This window comes from Neovison vison, chromosome 4 (genome assembly GCF_020171115.1).
Source record: "Neovison vison isolate M4711 chromosome 4, ASM_NN_V1, whole genome shotgun sequence".
Lineage (NCBI taxonomy): Eukaryota > Metazoa > Chordata > Mammalia > Carnivora > Mustelidae > Neogale > Neogale vison.
Window position 1 is genome coordinate 218,133,800 of NC_058094.1, and position 17,986 is coordinate 218,151,785.

The 17,986-nt window shown below is 37.9% G+C and overlaps 1 protein-coding gene and 1 pseudogene across 2 annotated transcripts in view; both read right to left on the minus strand.

The window, feature by feature from the left end:
• Positions 1 to 17,986, minus strand: part of BRAF (B-Raf proto-oncogene, serine/threonine kinase) — a 179,541-nt gene that overhangs the window by 139,928 nt on the left and 21,627 nt on the right. The window lies entirely within an intron of this gene.
• LOC122905587 lies at positions 9,378 to 9,471 on the minus strand (annotated as a pseudogene).

Here is a 17,986-nt window from a genome sequence, read left to right on the forward strand (position 1 = left end):
GTGGGCTACATTTATTGATATTTACCGTACTAGAAAATAAGACTGAGAAATAGTCAAACTATTAATTTAATAAGAAATCTATTATGTAACATTTTTTAAAGTACATTGTCCAAAACAAAAAAAAATTAGTGAGAAGAATGACACTTTTACATCTTTACAATTCTTTTTTTTTTTAAAGATTTTATTTATTTATTTGACAGAGAGAAATCACAAGTAGATGGAGAGGCAGGCAGAGAGAGAGAGGGAAGCAGGCTCCCTGCTGAGCCGAGAGCCCGATGCAGGACTCGATCCCAAGACCCTGAGATCATGACCTGAGCCGAAGGCAGCGGCTTAACCCACTGAGCCACCCAGGTGCCCTCTACAATTCTTTTTAATGACTAGCTTAATAGAAAGCTGAACTCTAATGTTTCTAAATTAATCTACAGCAATAACCACACATCAATGAACAGCTGGAAACTCCATTTTACACTCATGAAAATCCAACTAAAAATTAAATAACATCTTGGTATGTTTTATATTAATAACATCTTGGTATTCCTGTGGATCCTCTGAAAGAGCCTTAAGGGCCACCGCTGGCTATCCCCACATTTTAAGAATCACTAGTTTAGAAGATAAAATGACAGAGGCTGGCAGGGGCCAGATTATACAGACCTAGAGAATCATAGTTAAAAGGTCTAGGTTCTGTTTTAAATGAATGTGGTTTTCTTTTTTCTTCTCTCCTTTTTTATTTTTAAGATTTTATTTATTTGAGAGAGAGAGCATGAGGGGTGAAGGGGCAGGAGAAGGAGAAGCAGGCTGATGCGACTAGATCCCAGGACCCTGGAATCATGACCTAAACCGACGCAGACACCAACACAACTTGACCAAGCCACCCAGGCTTCCCTGGAATGTGGTCTTCTAAGTAAAGAAGTAACATAAATTACATCTTAAATGATCACTCCCACTGCTATGTAGAGAAGAGACTGTAAGGCAGCAAAACCATTTAGAAGGTTATTGCAGTAACTGCGTAGATGAAAGCAGCTAAGACTAAGGCGGTGGCAACGGAAGTAGCGAGAAGTGGTACGGCAGTTCAAGATCTATTTCAAAGGCAGTGCCAACGGAACTCACTAAAAGACTGGTACCTGGATATGAAGAAGAAAAGATCTTACTTGATCTTGTAGCACACAAATTTGTTTCTTAGCCATGATTTCGTTTTTTCAGTTTGTCTCTGAAATTTATACATTTGGGGATTAGTTCCAGAGAAAATTCTCCTGGGTCCATATTTGAAATATATCCTTTCTCAGATTACTTCTTACCACTTGCCCTGCTATCACCTTAGCCCAAGTGACCATCATCTCTCCCCTAGAATCTCCAATGATTTGTTCACTGAACTCACAGATGATCAGAGTAAAAAGAAAACAGGAAATTGTGGATAATGCATTTTAAGTATGGTTGACACAAACGAAAACACATGGAACTCCACTCAGAGCATTTTAATCAAACAAAAGACTTTGGCCCTATATCAAAATACAGGCATAGGACAATACATTTTTATAGTTTAAATTAAAATATGGTATTTATATCATTTTTCCTTGGAAATTTTTCCACTTTAACCATCTTCAATTAACAACCAACTGTTGGTACTGATTGCATAGTACAAGCATCTACTTAAATAGCAAATGTAAATAGCAACATACTTTTCCTTTGCTTTTTAAACAAAGGACATCTCAAGTTCAAAGATCACAGCTGTGGAGGTAATACATATTAATAATCTGTGAAAACTCAAATAAACCTTAAATTGATAAAAATATACAAACAAGAAAGAAATGAGGTAATTACACGTTGTTCCTATAAACCTTTCTAGTAGTTGTAAAAAGAACAGAATGTCTGTAGCTCTATTTAAAATATAAGCAAGTTCTAGATCCAAACCTCCCTGTTGCTTTCGTCAACTTTGTTTTTTATCTCAAATGAGGAATAACAGTATTATTTTTTCTTTCTTGAGTATAGCTGATACACCATGTTACCTTAGTTGCAGGTAATCAAGACAGCAATTTGATAAGTTTATACATTATGCTATATTCAGAAGTGCAGCTACCACCTGTCACCATACTGGGTGTTTTTTTGTTTTTTTTTTTTTCCTTTTTAGCACAACTGAACCACCTGCTTCAAAAGAGAACACGTAAAGGATAGTTTTCCTATAGCTCTATGCTACAAAAAGCAAAGCAAAGCAATCAGGTGATCTTCCTATTTCCTTGCCATCCCTTGGCAAACATTCTGCACTGTAATCTTGAGGAGTCTACCTTTAATACAGTTAAGATTTTAACCACTACATTTGGAATCCACCACAAGATGCCCTTCTGTACCATCTTATTAGATCCTGTTTAATCACACCTTATAACACCATGTTATTCCCCCAGGGCAATTCTGTTTTTCCTCCAGGTTCCTTTATTTACTTCTCCAGTTAGCGAAGTGAAGTTATTTTAAGACCTGACCTTTAAACCATGGTATACATTTTTTCAAGGCTTCTAAAAATGTTTTTAGGTATTTCTAACTATTTAACATTGTTTAAATACTCAGTAAACGTGAGGCACTGTTGGAGTGCCAGAAATATAAAACTCAATGTACTGGAGTTACTTTTATTTAAACTATTCTAAGCCCACATTTTGTTCCAGTTCCCTTTTCTAAAGATGAATAACCACACAATGGATTATTCTGGCTTTCTCCCTTCCTGATAAACTATTATATATATATTCAAATGGTGATTACTTAATTATATACTGATTTATCCACAAACCTCTTTGCCCACTAACTAGAACTAATCCAAATATGTTGTGTATGTAGAATAAAAAGATAGCCATTTTATTTCTATTGTTCTGTGCCTATCAGGTTATAAGTCAGGTTATAGTTTTACACACACACACACACACTCTGACTCATTTAATCATTACATTACAACACAGTAAAACAGTATGTTTTCCATTTCATAAATGAGTGATAAGGTTCACTAAGGTTAAGTAGCTAGCCCAAATTCACACCAAGAGGGATTTGAATCCAGATCCATCTCGCACAATAATAAGAAAGAAATATGGTATCTTCAATAAAGGCTTCAAACAAATCACAAATTCAATGACCATTTACAGTAGACCTTGACAATAAAACAAAATTTAACCAACATAGCCATTATATGCAAAGAACTATAGGCCTTGGAGACATGGAGATAATCAGACTTTATTTTTTAGGTAACAGTTTAAAAGGAGATTTAAGCTATCTTCTACTTTTCTAGAAGACCCCAATTTAAGTCAGCTCCCCATTACAGAAGTTCTTAAACTTTCCTAGTTTTTTCTTTTTTCTCTTCTCTTCTCTGCCTTTATTTCTCTCTTCTCCTTCCTTCCTTTCTTTTCAAGATTTTACTTTTCAGTAACATCTACAACCAACATGGGGCTTGAACCTACAACTCTGAGATTGAGTTTGCGCAATCTACCAACCAAGCCAGCCAGGAGCCCCTTCATAAACTTCCTGGTTTCAGAATTTCTCTATAATCTTAGAAGTTATGGAGGACTTTTCAGAGCTTTATTCTTGTAGGTCATAGTTTTCAATGTTTACCATATTAAAAATTATAACCAAGAAATTTTTATATTTAATTCCAAAACAACAAAATAATGAAAAGAGAAAGCGCTATTTCTTTTATTTTTTATAATATCATTACTATCTATCTTAACAGAAGACATCTGGATTCTCTTATTTTCTGCATCCAGTCTGTTGCACTATCAGACATTTTATCACCGGATCCTCATGAGAGAATGAGAGTGAAAAGGCAAACAAATATCTTAGCATTATTATGAAAATAGTTCTGAACTCAAGGACCCTTCAAGGCATCCTTTACTATTCCTTCAGAGCACTTTTCAAAAATGTGTAATTACATTTGTGTGCACAGATTTTGTTCAAGGTCTGTGTTACCTCTAGATTACAGGTTCCACAGTGATTGTTTTTGTATATGAGTATGTCCACAATGTCTACACACTGTGATCAACACCTAGTTGTCACAAAAACATCTACTGAATTATCATACTATATATATAATATAAAGAAACCATTGTGGTTAAAAGAGGGTAAATGGGCAATATTCGCCTGGAGACAAATTTGGAAGGCTTCTTATTTGACTTGGATCCTAAAGGATACTTAGAATTTTGTTAAAGGTGGGTTGGTGCGGGTGGGTGTAAGAGTATTCCAGCCACAGTAAACAATCATCAGTGGCATCTAGGTACAAGTTATGTTCATAATAAGTCTTGTAATAGTACGGTTTGGCTATCGCGTAGGTAAGAGTTAAGGAGGAGATATATGTAATAAAGGTAAGTTGAAAAATCTTCAATGAGGTTTGGCTTCTGTTTTAGAGACAAAAGCCAAATGGTCAACATCCATGATTTAATTCCTTATACTACTATTTATTAGATGGGCTTGGATATGTTTATTCCAGATCTTAATTCTGCCCATACTTCACGTAATTGTAATGTATTTAAGAGAACACAATTTAATACACTATTGTAATGTATTTAAGAGATCATAATTTTTATGTGTTATTTTGTTTACTGTCATTACTCTAAACTATTATCCTTTCCCCCTTAACTACTACTTACAAAGTCATCTTAAGAAAAAAAAGATTTATTTATTTGAGGGAGAGAAAGAGAAAAAAGCTGTGGGGGAGAAGCAGAGGGACAAGCAGATTCCACATCAAGCACAGAGCCAGACTCAGGGCTCAATCCCATGACCCCAAGATTATGACCTGAGCCTAAATCAAGAGTCAGGTGCTGGGGCGCCTGGGTGGCTCAGTGGGTTAAGCCACTGCCTTCGGCTCAGGTCATGATCTCAGAGTCCTGGGATCGAGTCCCGCATCGGGCTCTCTGCTCAGCAGGGAGCCTGCTTCCCTCTCTCTCTCTCTCTCTCTGCCTGCCTCTCTGTCTACTTGTGATTTCTCTCTGTCAAATAAATAAATAAAATCTTTAAAAAAAAAAAAAAAGAGTCAGGTGCTTAACCAACTGAGCCACCCAGGTGCCCCTATTTACAAAGGCATCTTAACCATTTCCTCTGTCCTACTCCCGTTCCTCTCTCACCCATTCTCCATAGTCAGAGTGAAATCCCTACAACACAAATCTGATCACATTACTTTCTGTGCTTAAACCCTTTAATGGCTCCCCAGTGACTCAAAATAAAACCTAAACTTTTTAGCAGATTACAAGATCCTAAATGATGCCACAGTGCCTCCTACCTTATCAGGCACTATTCTTTCCATCCCTTATTCAATAAACTCAACCACACTGACCTTCCAACAGAGCAGGAAAGCCTTTACACAAGCTATTTCTTCTTCTTGGAAAACTCTTATCGAGCACTTTCAAAACAAACACAGCTTTTCCAGTTAGAAGAGATCTTTATTTTTTTTATTCTTTAAGATTTATTTATTTATTTATTTATTTATTTATTTATTTATTTATTTGACAGACAGAGATCACAAGTAGGCAGAGAGGCAGGCAGAGAGAGAGAGGGAAGCAGGCTCCCAGCCGTGCAGAGAGCCCGACCCGGGGCCCGATTCCAGGACCCTGAGACCATGACCCGAGCCAAAGGAAGAGGCCCTAACCCACTGAGCCACTCAGGCACCCCTAGAAGAGATCTTTAGATCTCACTTCCTCAAAGAATGCCTATCCTGATCACTCTCCCCCAGTCTACACTGGATACACATTTAACTCCATAGTGCCTGGCATTTTTTCCTTTGGGCATAAAATCACAATTCAGAATCTGGGTATATGTATTTTTTAAATAATTTGTTTAATGGACACCTTCTGATTACAGAGACCACATCGAAGCCAGCACATATAGTAATTTTTTTTAAAAATTGCAGTTTTTATTGTTATAAATGGCTTTTGATCTGATTAGACATATATTTTAGATGTTTACTCTGGCAACAATGTTTAGGTCAATTAACAAGCCAAAGAGGCATAGAGGCAAAGAGTACCATTAAAAACATGCCACAATTATAGGTAAGAAGTAATGAGAGTCTGAACTACTGCTGATAGATTTAATACCCTCATAATAATCCTGTAAGGTAGCAAGGAGGAAGCTAAGGTTGTTCTGAGGGAGTAAATACACACTCCATAAGACAAAGTTTTAAAACTTTTCATATAATAATACAGCTATGAGTTTAGATGACCAACTTCACAAAGTAAATCACCACAATTGTAATACTGAAGTGGGTACAAAAGAAACCCCTTTATTCAATGTAATAAAGTCTTGTGGTTGGGTAACTGAAAATATTTGTTAAATCAGAGAATCATAAGCAATGATAGAATCTTAAACAACCTATTTCACTTAAAACTGTAAAATGAACAGTTATTGACCAATCCTGATATAAGGCAAGGGATCTTCCTTTAAATATAACCCACATCTGGGGCGCCTGGGTGGCTCAGTGGGTTAAGCCGCTGCCTTCAGCTCAGGTCGTGATCTCAGGGTCCTGGGATCGAGCCCCGCATCGGGCTCTCTGCTCAGCAGGGAGCCTGCTTCCTTCTCTCTCTCTCTGCCTGCCTCTCTGCCTGCTTGTGATCTCTCTCTGTCAAATAAATAAATAAAATCTTTAAAATAAATAAATAAATAAATAAATAAATATAACCCACATCTAATCTGATGGCAAGTATTTTTTTTTTAAAAAGGAAACTACCAGTTAACCTGATGCACTGATGTAAGTGTAAGTGTAAGTCAGTTAAGGGAACTTAAAACTATTTTCTCCTTTTTTTTTTTTTTAAAGATTTTGTTTATTTATTTATTTGACAGACAGAGATCACAAGTAGGTAGAGAGGCAGGCAGAGAGAGAGGAGGAAGCAGGCTCTCTGCCGAGCAGAGAGCCCGATGTGGGGCTCGATCCCAGGACTCTGGGATCATGACCTGAGCCGAAGGCAGAGGCTTTAACCCACTGAGCCACCCAGGCGCCCCTATTTTCTCCTTTTGAATACTATAGTTGAAATGATGCAAACTGAATAGCAATTTACAATGTGATATCTAAATGCATGATTTACACCTAGGAGGGCACAGAGGAGACTCTTTATGAGGGCTGTAGGTAGACAACATTATTTAGTAATGTATTCATCAAGAAAATTAAGAAAAATACAGATTTTTCATATTTACTATTTACAGAGCCACCCTCACTTAGGGTTAATATAGACAGATATGTCAGACACAGTTAAGAGTATGTGGAAGACCCAGCATTCCACATAGCAGAGCGCTTGATGGTGGTGGTGTTCTCATTCTTCTTTGCACATTTGTCTTACTGTGACATGCTACAGCTTAAATACTGAGTTAAGTAGATGGTTATTATCTAGTTTTAACTAAAGTAAACCTTATGAAATAGATATGAGGCTTGAAAGGAACTGTGTCCTCCTACTGAACCTAACACTACTGCTGCTAGAGGAAAAGGCAAAGCTGCCATGTTGAGTCCTCCTAGTACAAGCTTTTTGGCAGCCACATACAAGATTAAAACAATGATCTGATCCAGTGGTTCTCACTAGGGTGACTCTTGGCAGTGTATGAAGATATTCTGATTGTTAGAATTGAGGGAAAGATACTATTGGCACCTAGTAGGTAGAGACCAGGGATATTGCTTAACATCCTATAATATGAAGGACAGCTCCCCAAGCCAAGAATTATCCAGGCCAAATGTCAGCAGTGCCCAGTTTGAGAAATCCTGACCTAACTGGATCTGATAAGAAACTAGCCAGTTTTTAAAAATTTTCCAGATTATTCAAAATACATATTTGTATCCACTATCATTAATGATGAACCTTGCCATAATGATGTAATGGCCTGAGCTATGAGCCAGAGATAAACAAAACCATCAAAATTCCCTTCATTTTTAACTTAGCTTTTAAAAATTTATTTTTGTACAGAACACAGATGATTTATAAGACTGACATAGATGTAGTGGGGGTAATGAATTTTACTGATAATACAAAAATTTTTTAAAGTCTGAAGATTCAAACAATGAAAGCTAATAAAGAGGTTTCAGTACATTAACATAAGTAGAGTTCATCAAGATTCTAATTTAAATTCCTGGCTAAAAGAATCTGGTAAAGAAATGTTTTATCCTCAGCCGCCTGGGTGGTTCAGTCAGTTAAGCATCTGCCTTCGGCTCGGGTCATGAGCCCAGGGTCCTAGAATCGAGTCCCACATCAAACTTCCTGCTTGGCAGGGAGTCTGCTTCTTCCTCTCCCTTCTGCTCATGCACATGCTCTCTCAAATAAATAAATAAATAAATAAAATCTGAAAGAAAAAGAAATGTTTTATTTTTTTAGGACAAGCACAACCCAGGATATTAAATTGATTCAAGATAATAATCCAGATTGAAAACCAAGGTGCCAAAGTATAAAAAGTATAAAAGTATAAGTATAAAGTATAAAAGAGAGCCAAAGTATAAAAGAGAACTACATGAGCTGCTAATTAATAAACTCCCAAGAAGAATAATGGTACATAATACAACAGTAAGTGGGGAGGTATTACAAAGCATGGCCTCTGTAATCACAGTGTCTGGGTCCAAATCCCAGATCTTCCACATAAGCAATGTACCCCTGGCCAACCTGCCTAACTTTTCTAAACCTACTACTTCCTCTACCAAATGAGAATTATAATATCTAATTCTCATGGTTCTTGTGAAAATATATGGTATAGCATAATAGTGTAGAACACAAGCTTTAAAAACAGAATTTCAGGGCGCCTGGGTGGCTCAGTGGGTTAAGCCGCTGCCTTCGGCTCAGGTCATGATCTCAGGGTCCTGGGATCGAGGCCCGCATCGGGCTCTCTGCTCAGCAGGAAGCCTGCTTCTCTCTCTCTGCCTGCCTCTCCATCTACTTGTGATTTCTCTCTGTCAAATAAATAAATAAAATCTTTAAAAAAAAAAAACAAAACAGAATTTCAGCTCTGATACTTATTAGCTCTGTAATCTTGGACAAAGTACTCAACTCCCAAGTGTCAGTTTCTTCATCTATAAAACATATTTAAATCAAAATCACAAATTTTGTTATATAATTATGTAGAATAGAGTTGATAAACATATCTGAAGTTTAAAGAATGACTGTAAAGTTAAGAAACAGCACTGCCAGTACCTTAAAGGCTTCCCATGTGTCCCCTCTCAATTGCATCCACTGTTTGCCATTCCTGGGGTAAACACTATTACTCTTCACTTTCATGATAATTATTCTCTTGATTTTCCTTATAATTCTGTACCTATATTTGCATTCCTGAACAATATAGTTAATCCCATGTTGCTGAACTTTTTATAAATAGAATCATGTTGCATTTAATTTTTTGTGACTTCTACTGTTTGACTAGTATTACGTTTGTGGGATCATACACATTGGTGAAGGAACTGGTTTTTCCTGGTCCATTTGAACTAAGTTTTTATTAAACTAGTAAGAACAGATACTACACTTGATCTTAGCCAAAAGGCCAAGAAGCGATGAACCAAATTTTTATTCCATAAGTGAATAGACTATGATTTACCTACATAATCCACTGCTAATAGACATTTGGATTTCTTTCTATGTATTTTGGAGTTAAAATGAATAATGCTGCTATGAAGAGTTATATCCACATGACTCCTGGTCCATATATCCAGATTTTCTCTAGGGCAATAGATGGTTCTCAAATTATGATTCCTGTAAGAGTAGCACAGCATCACCTGGGAATTATCAGGCTCCACCCCAAGCCTACTGAATCTGAAACTCTGGGGGCGGGGCCCAGCAGCCTGTTTTAACAATCCCTCCAGGGAATTCTGATGCACACTCAAGTTTGACAACCACCGGTCTAGGTTAAATACCCAGGAGTGGTACTGCTGGTTGTAGAACGCCCTATTATTTTCCAAAGTGGTTCTTCTAATTTATACTCCCACCAGCAGTGGAAGAGCTCCACTGCTCCATATCCTCACCAGTGCTTGATACTGTTCAACTGCTTCATTTCTGCTCATTTAATCTGTATAAAATGTTCTCCCATGGTTTTAATTTCTGTTCTCCTGTTGATGAGATCAATGAGTATATGCTTATTAGTTGTTTAATTAATTTTATTTATTATTATTATTTTTTATTTAAATGCCTGCTCCAGTTTTTTGCCCTTTTTTCTATTCGGTGTTATGTCTTTGTCTTAGTGATTCATACTTCCTTAGGTATATAGTTCATACCAGTTGTCCATTCGTTAAGATTAAGTTATTTGTGGCCTCTATGCTGGGAAGTCTCTCTCATTCTCTTTTGGATCTTTCACTCTGGAAACACTCAGCTGCTACTCAGTGAGGTGACCCTGTGAAGAGGACCATATGAGTGAATTTGGATGTGGATCTTCTTAAGCCCCTGCCACAACCACATGAGGAGGCACAGGAGATTCTCCCTCAGTCCAGCCTTGAGAAAACTCAGGACCTCGCTGACTGACACCTTGCCTTCAGCCTCTTGAGACCATGAACTAGAACCACCCAGCTTAGCTGCTCTCAGATTCCTGACCCACAGAAACTGTAGGATAAATGTTTATTGTTTTCAGATCCCAAATTTTGGGATAACTTATTACATAGCCATAGGTAATTAATACCAGTATATTACAAATACCTTCTGTTCTGTACCTTGGTCTTTTCTTAGGGGGGGTCTGGATAAATATGTTTCTATTTTCAATGTTGTCAAATTTATTTATTTTTATGGTTTTCAGGATTTTTTTTTTTTAAGATTTATTTGAGAAAGAGAGTGTGGGGATGGGGAGCAGAGGGAGAAGGAGAGAAAGAATCTCCAGCAGACTCCCCATGGAGCACAGAGCCCAACCCCAGGACCCCAGGATCATGACCTGATTTGAAACCAAGAGTTGGATGTTCAACCAACTGAGCCACCCAGGTGCCCCTGGTGTATTCAGTCTTAAGAAATCCTTCCCTGCTTTGAGCTCATAAATGTATCCTCCTTTACAGGAGAAAAAAAAAAAAAAAAGCTTTCTGGGGGCACCTGGACTCAGTCAGTTCAGTTAATGTTCAACTCCTGGTTACAGCTCAGGTCATGATCTCAGAGTCCTGGGATCAAGCCCCATTGGGCTCCCTGCTCAGTGGGGAGTCTACTTGTCTCCCTCTTCCTCTGCCACTCCTTCTCTGTATCTCTTTGGAATAAATATTTTTTCAAAAATAAAAGATTTTAAAAAGCTTTCTGAGTTCGTCTTTTTGTATTTAACCTTCAATCTACCAGGAATTGATTTTTGTGCATAGTAAGAGGGAGTTGAACTTCATTTAACACAGTAAGCAAGTGTTCCAAACAAGTATATCCTTTCCCAACTAATTCACCAGCTAATATTCACGCATAAACCTCAACATTGGCATATAAAATTCATTAGAAAGCTCTGTCTATTTTGGCTCACCTGTCATTTTGTTATTCATCTTCCCTTTTCTTCTTGTAGGCTCCTCAGACACCTGACACACGGGCTAGGACTCACAACCCAGGCTTGTGGGACCCTCAAAGTCACCCCTCCCTCATGCACTCCTCAAGATCACATAATTACTCAAGACATCATTCAAAAGCAGATTCTCCCTCCCTTTCTAACAAGGCTGTAATCCAATTGACATTCTTAAGGATCTATTTAAAGTAAAACCTGCCCACTTCTAAGTTTCATACTGTTAAAAGAAATTAAAAATAATAAAAGAAAATATAAAGAAAAAACAAGTGGGAATTTTTTAAGTAGGTTCCACGCCCAGTGTGGAGCCCCATGTGGGGCTTGAACTCACAACCCTGAGATCGAGAGCTGGACTGACTGAGCCACCCAGGCACCCCATAATCAGGAAAATTTTTAAATATAAAAATCAAATAATAAAATTAAAGTGATGTTTGTTGGTAGTCCTGGCACTCATGTGATATTTTACAAAGTGGTATATTAAAAATCTTAGTTATCACTAGAAATGGATCTTTGGGTAAGAGTCATATCCATCTCATGTTCACTAAGGTAATAACCAGGACCCAGCAGTGCCTCATATGTAGCAAGCATTCAAATTTGTTGACTGAAATAATAGATTAAGGAAGTCTTATCTTACTGTTCTTTAATAATAATTTGTCAATTCTTGCCTCTTTTTAAAAAATTTTATTTATTTATTTGACAGACAGAGATCACAAGTAGGCAGAGAGGCAGGCAGAGAGAGAGGAGGAACCAGGCTCCCTCCTGAGCAGAGAGCCTGATGCAGGGCTCGATCCCAGGACCCTGAGATCATGACCTGAGCCGAAGGCAGAGGCTTTAACCCACTGGGCCACCCAGGCGCCCCAATTCTTGCCTCTTTTTAGTTCCACAGAAAAGCCTACAGACATTTGGATTTCAATACATCTACTGATCAATTTGCAAAAAACTGACATTTTTTTACCATACTAACTCTTCTAACTCATTCTTAGTATACAGTACGTACCTTCATTTATTTAGATCTTCCTGTATGTGTCTAAATAAAGTGTAATTACCCTTTTTTATAAAGGCATGTGTATCTTAAATATTTAAAGTTCACTTTAAGTATCTCCTTTCCTAGGAAATCTTTCTGTCCTCCAACACTTAAACCCATTCTGAATTATGTACTCCTCTTCTGTGATTTCTCTGTACCTGGGGCACACTTTAAACATAGCACAGTGTCCTTAATTCTTGATTTATTTGCTCCTACCACTAGATTGTAACCTCCCTGAGGACAGAGATGATCATTTCTGTATCACAGCACCTACCACACAACCAGCACAAAGGAGCTCAATATTTATTTTTAAACTTTAAGCAAATGAATAAATATTCTCAATGAATATAAAGTACAAACTGTCTGATAAGAAAAAGGACTACCATTTATTGAATAGCTTCTATGTGTTGGGCACAATACTATGCATAAGCATCCAATTCTAAAAGTAAATCACCCTTTTGACATGTATTTTTATAAAAGCCTAATGTTAGTTGTCCCATCACGTAATAGGCATCAGGAATACTGTAGTGATAGCCCTTAATCACCTGGAGGCTAGAGTCTCATAAGCCTCAGTAAGAAAAGCAGCAGTCTTCATTCATTCAGGCGGCTATAAAAATAATACCATGAACTGGGTTAGCTTACAAACAAAAGAGTTTGTCATAGTTCTGGAGACTGGGATGTCCACGATGAAAGTGCCAGCAGTTTTAGTGTCTGGTGAAGACCCATTTTTGCGGTTCATTGATGGTACTTTCTAGCTATAATCTTATATGCAGGAAGGGATGTGCTAACTATAGGACCAAGAATCCCAATCATGAGAGCTACGCACAGGAAAAGTAAGGAGGTAGGAGAAATGAAAGATGCTCTGGGGTTTCAAGTATAAATTATGATAAGTGGAAAATATTATTACAAGAGGGGAAGAAGTAATTTAAAGGGAAAGATAACTAATTCAGTTTAGGACGTGTCTTTGTGATGTCAGTGAGGCATTAAAGTAAAATACTCAGGAAACCACTGGAAATGCAGGATGGACACACTAGCTCAGAGGGTAGCCTGATTGTTAAGGATGCATAGTAGCCTATGAAAGAACAGATTCAGTTCTCCAGTAAGAAATGGAAGACTGACTTTCAAGAAGTAAGGTCTGAATGCCTAAGACAGGCAGTCAGCGACCAGAAAGAAAAAACAAAAGCTCACAGGGGTATCAGAGTCAGGGAAGGTAGTTTTGATTTCGTATAGGATGATCTGGATACATCTGAAGGCAAACAGCAAGTAACCAGTGTCAAAGAAACATCTAAAGGGGGTATGTGTGCGCATGTCAAATAGTGAGAGGGTAAGGATATGAGACAAAAGGAAGAGACAGATTGTCTTGTGCTGTCCCAAAGGACTAAACTAGGATGATGTTAGAACCCAGAGACAGAAGTTTAAGAAAATATATTTTAGCTTCACATTATGAGATATTTCAGGGCACCTGGGGGGCTCATTAGTTAAGTGTCTGCTTTCTGCTCAGATCATGATCCCAGGGTGCTCTGGGATGGAGCCCCGCATGGAACTCCCTGCTCAGCAGGGAGTATGCTTCTCCCTCTGCCTCTGCCTCTCCATCCAGCTCATTCTCTATCGCTTGCGCTCTCTCTCAAATAAAATCTTTGATGATGATGATAATAATAATACAGATTTTTTTTTTTTAAGATTTTACTTATTTATAAGAGAGAGAGAACATGAGAGGGGAGAGGTCAGAGGGAGAAGCAGACTCCCTGCTGAGCAGGGAGCCAGACGAGAAACTCTTTCCCAGGACTCCAGGATCACGACCTGAGCCAAAGACAGTTGCTCAACCAACTGAGCCACCCAGGCGCCCCTAATAATGATAGAGATATTTGACAAAAGAACTAACTACCTTATTAAGGAAATTCAATTTAATACTTCATGATTTGTCAGGAATGCTACAGAAGAAATTTTGTACTGTGTCAGAGGTAAGACTAGGTTCTTTCAACAGTAAATTCTGACCTTTCTCATGTTAAGGAATTACTCCCACTCCCCCTCCTCCCAGCCCCTGGTAACCTTTATTCTATTTTCTATCTCTATGAATTTGCCTATTCTACATATATTTTATGTAAGTGTAATTACACAATAGTTGCCCTTTTGTGTCTGGCTTATTTCACTCAACATAATTTTTTTTTTTTTTTAAGATTTTATTTATTTATTTATTTACTTATTTATGCTGAGAGAGACACAGCAAGAGAGGGAACACAACCAGGGGCAGTGGCGGGGGGTGGGGGGAAGAAGCAGGCTTCCCAGGGAGCAGGGAGCCCAATGAGGAACTCGATCCCAGGACCCTGAGATCATGACCGGAGGCGAAGGCAGCTGCCTAATGACTGAACCACCCAAGCACTCCACCACAATGTTTTCAAGGTTTCCCCATGTTATGTCATGTAATAGAATTTTTCTTTTTTTATTTTATTTTTATTTTAAGTAGGCTCCAAGCCCAATGTGGGGCTCAAACCTACAACCCTGAGAACAAGAGTCACATGCCCCACTGATTAAGCCAGCCAGGTGCCCCAGAACTTCCTTCCTTTTTATGACTAATACTACATTTTATCTATTCAAACACTTGGACTGTTTCCACCTTTTCTCTATTGTAAACAATGCTGCAATGAACATCAGTATGCAAGTATCTATTCAAGTCTGTTTTTTATTCTTATGGGTATTTATACTTGGAAGTGGAATTGTGGGTCATATGGTTATTCTACTTTTAGTTTTTGAGGAACTTCCACTAGAATAACGTTAATACAAAATTCACAATGAGATTCCAATTCACGCTCATGAGAATAACTATAATCCAGGGAAAGGAAAGGAAAAGGAAAATATCAAGTGCTGCAGAGGATGTGGAGAAACTGGAATTTGATGACGGGTGGTGGGATATAATGGAATACTTGTGGGAAAACAGTTTGGCAGTTATTTTGATATATATCATAACATGGTGGACCTTGCAAACATTTCACTAGGTGAAATAAGATACAGAATGACAAATACTGTATGATTTCACTTACATGAGGTACTCAGAATGGGCAAATCCATAAAGACAGTAAATAGAAGAGGGTTTAAGGGGCTGGGGAGGGAAAAAAGAATTATTTTTTAAGTGGTGGAATTTTTTTTTTAATTGGTGGAGTTTTTGCTGGGGACGATGAAAAAACTGAGGATATAGATAGTGATGGTTAATATTTTGAATATACTTAATGCCACTGAACTGTACCACTTATAAATGGTTAAAAATATAGTTTTAAAAAATCAAAATTAAATGTTAAAAGATTCCTTGAGCCAATAAAAATTTATTAATCATTATAAACCTATTAATTCATCTGTTTTAATCACTAAACCTGGTTTTTTAAGTTTGTTTTTAATTATTAATCAGGACCCAATGCAGAAAAGAAAAAGCTATATATTAGATATTTCAACCAGAATGGCATTTAATACAAAGACTAAGATGGTTGTCATTCAAAATACAGAAGGACATTTAAAAAAAAAAAAAAAAAAGGAAGGAAGGTAGGATTAAGAATCAGGAATAGCCACTGGAGCGAGGAGATAAAAGATACATTGCAAGCCAGGGGTCTAAAAGCTACTGCCATTACTGCCTCTACATATCCATGAAGCTGGTATTAAACACTGGAATCTCAGTCTAGATACCACAACTGCTTCTATTCATTTAAATCTCACAACTTTGCTAACCACCCGAAGCAGCAGCAAAAAGTTTCCCTGTCCTCTTTGCCTTCCATTGTGGGAATTCATCCAGTGAAGAGAACCTAAGCTGCATTCACATTTGATGGAAGGGAGTTCAGGAAATGCCCTGTATTTCCTCACTTGCAAGATGTTAAAGTACTATGAAAGTGAAAATTGGGAACATTTATTGTTCCCAATCAATAGCATATCATGGTTAACTGGCAACATTTTATTTTAGAAATACAAAATAATGGTGAATCTCAGAATTTATACCATCTTAAATTAATAAAAAATGTTAAATTTCACTTTCTAATAAAAACTCTATTTTTTTTTAAGATTTTATTTATTTATTTGACAGACAGAGACCACAAGTAGGCAGAGAGGCAGGCAGAGAGAGAGGAGGAAGCAGGCTCCTTGCTAAGCAGAGAGCCCCAGGCGGAGCTCGATCCCAGGACCCTGGGATCATGACCTGAGCTGAAGGCAGAGGCTTTAACCCACTGAGCCACCCAGGTGCCCCTCTAATAAAACTCTAAAAGCTCTCTAAATAGGGGCACCTAGCAGGCTTAGTCAATGGAGCATGTGATTCTTTTTTTTTTTTAAGATTTTATTTATTTATTTGACAGAGAGAGATCACAAGTAGGCAGAGAGGCAGGCAGAGAGAGAGAGAGGAGGAAGCAGGCTCCCTGCTGAGCAGAGAGCCCGATGCGGGACTCGATCCCAGGACCCCGAGATCATGACCTGAGCCGAAGGCAGCGGCTTAACCCACTGAGCCACCCAGGCGCCCCTGGAGCATGTGATTCTTGATCTCAGGGTTGTAGGGCTGAGCCCCATGCTGAATGCAGAGGTTACTAAAGGAGCGCCTGGGAGGCTCAGTCGTTAAGCTTCTGCCTTTGGCTCAGGTCATGATCCCAGAGTACTGGGATCAAGACCCACATCGGGCTCCCTGCTCGGCAGGAAGCCTGCCTTCTCCCTCTCCCACTCCCTCTGCTTGTGTTCCCCTCTCTCACTGTCTCTCTCTTTGTCAAATTAAAAAAAAAAAAATCTTTAAAAATAAAATCTTAAGGCCTCAGTAGTTCAGTTGGTTGGGTGGCTAACACTTGATTTCAGCTAAGGTCACCATCTCAAGGTTATGAGCTGCAGCCCTAAGGTGGACTTCACACGCAATTCAGGCTTCACACACAAATGGGAGTCCCCTTGAGATTCTCCCTCTCCCCCTTCCCTTCCCACCTCCCGCCCCCCACTCAAATCACATTTGCTTGTGCATTCTCTCTAAAACAAATAAAATCTTCAAACTAAACTAAAATCTTAAAAAAAAAAAAAATCCCTCTAAATAAAAACATGTTCTCATACTATCTCCTAAAATAAAATCTCTGTATTTTTGCATTTCACATTCAGGCATTTAATGTAACAAGAATTTTTTATCATTTTGAAGTTAAAGTCCAAATTAATTTTCCAGTACCCTTTATTGAAAAGGGCATTCTTTTCTCACTAACCAACATGTATCTGTCATATATTAAATAACCAAAATTTGTCATTCATCAAGTAAACTATAATTACAGATTTTCTTCTGTTTTGTTCCACTGGTCCATCCATCCATCACTAGACTAGACTACTCACAACAGTGTCTTAATTACTATACTTTGTAATAACTCCCAATAACTGGTAAAGTAAGTCTCCCCAAACTGTCCTCTTTGAGAATGTCTTAGCTACTTTGACTCTTTATTGATTTTCCAGAGAATTTTAGAAAGAATCAGCTTTTTAAGTTCCACCCGAAAAACAACAAAAACAAAAACAAAAAAACAAATGAACCAACCAACGAAAAAAATAACTCAATGCCTT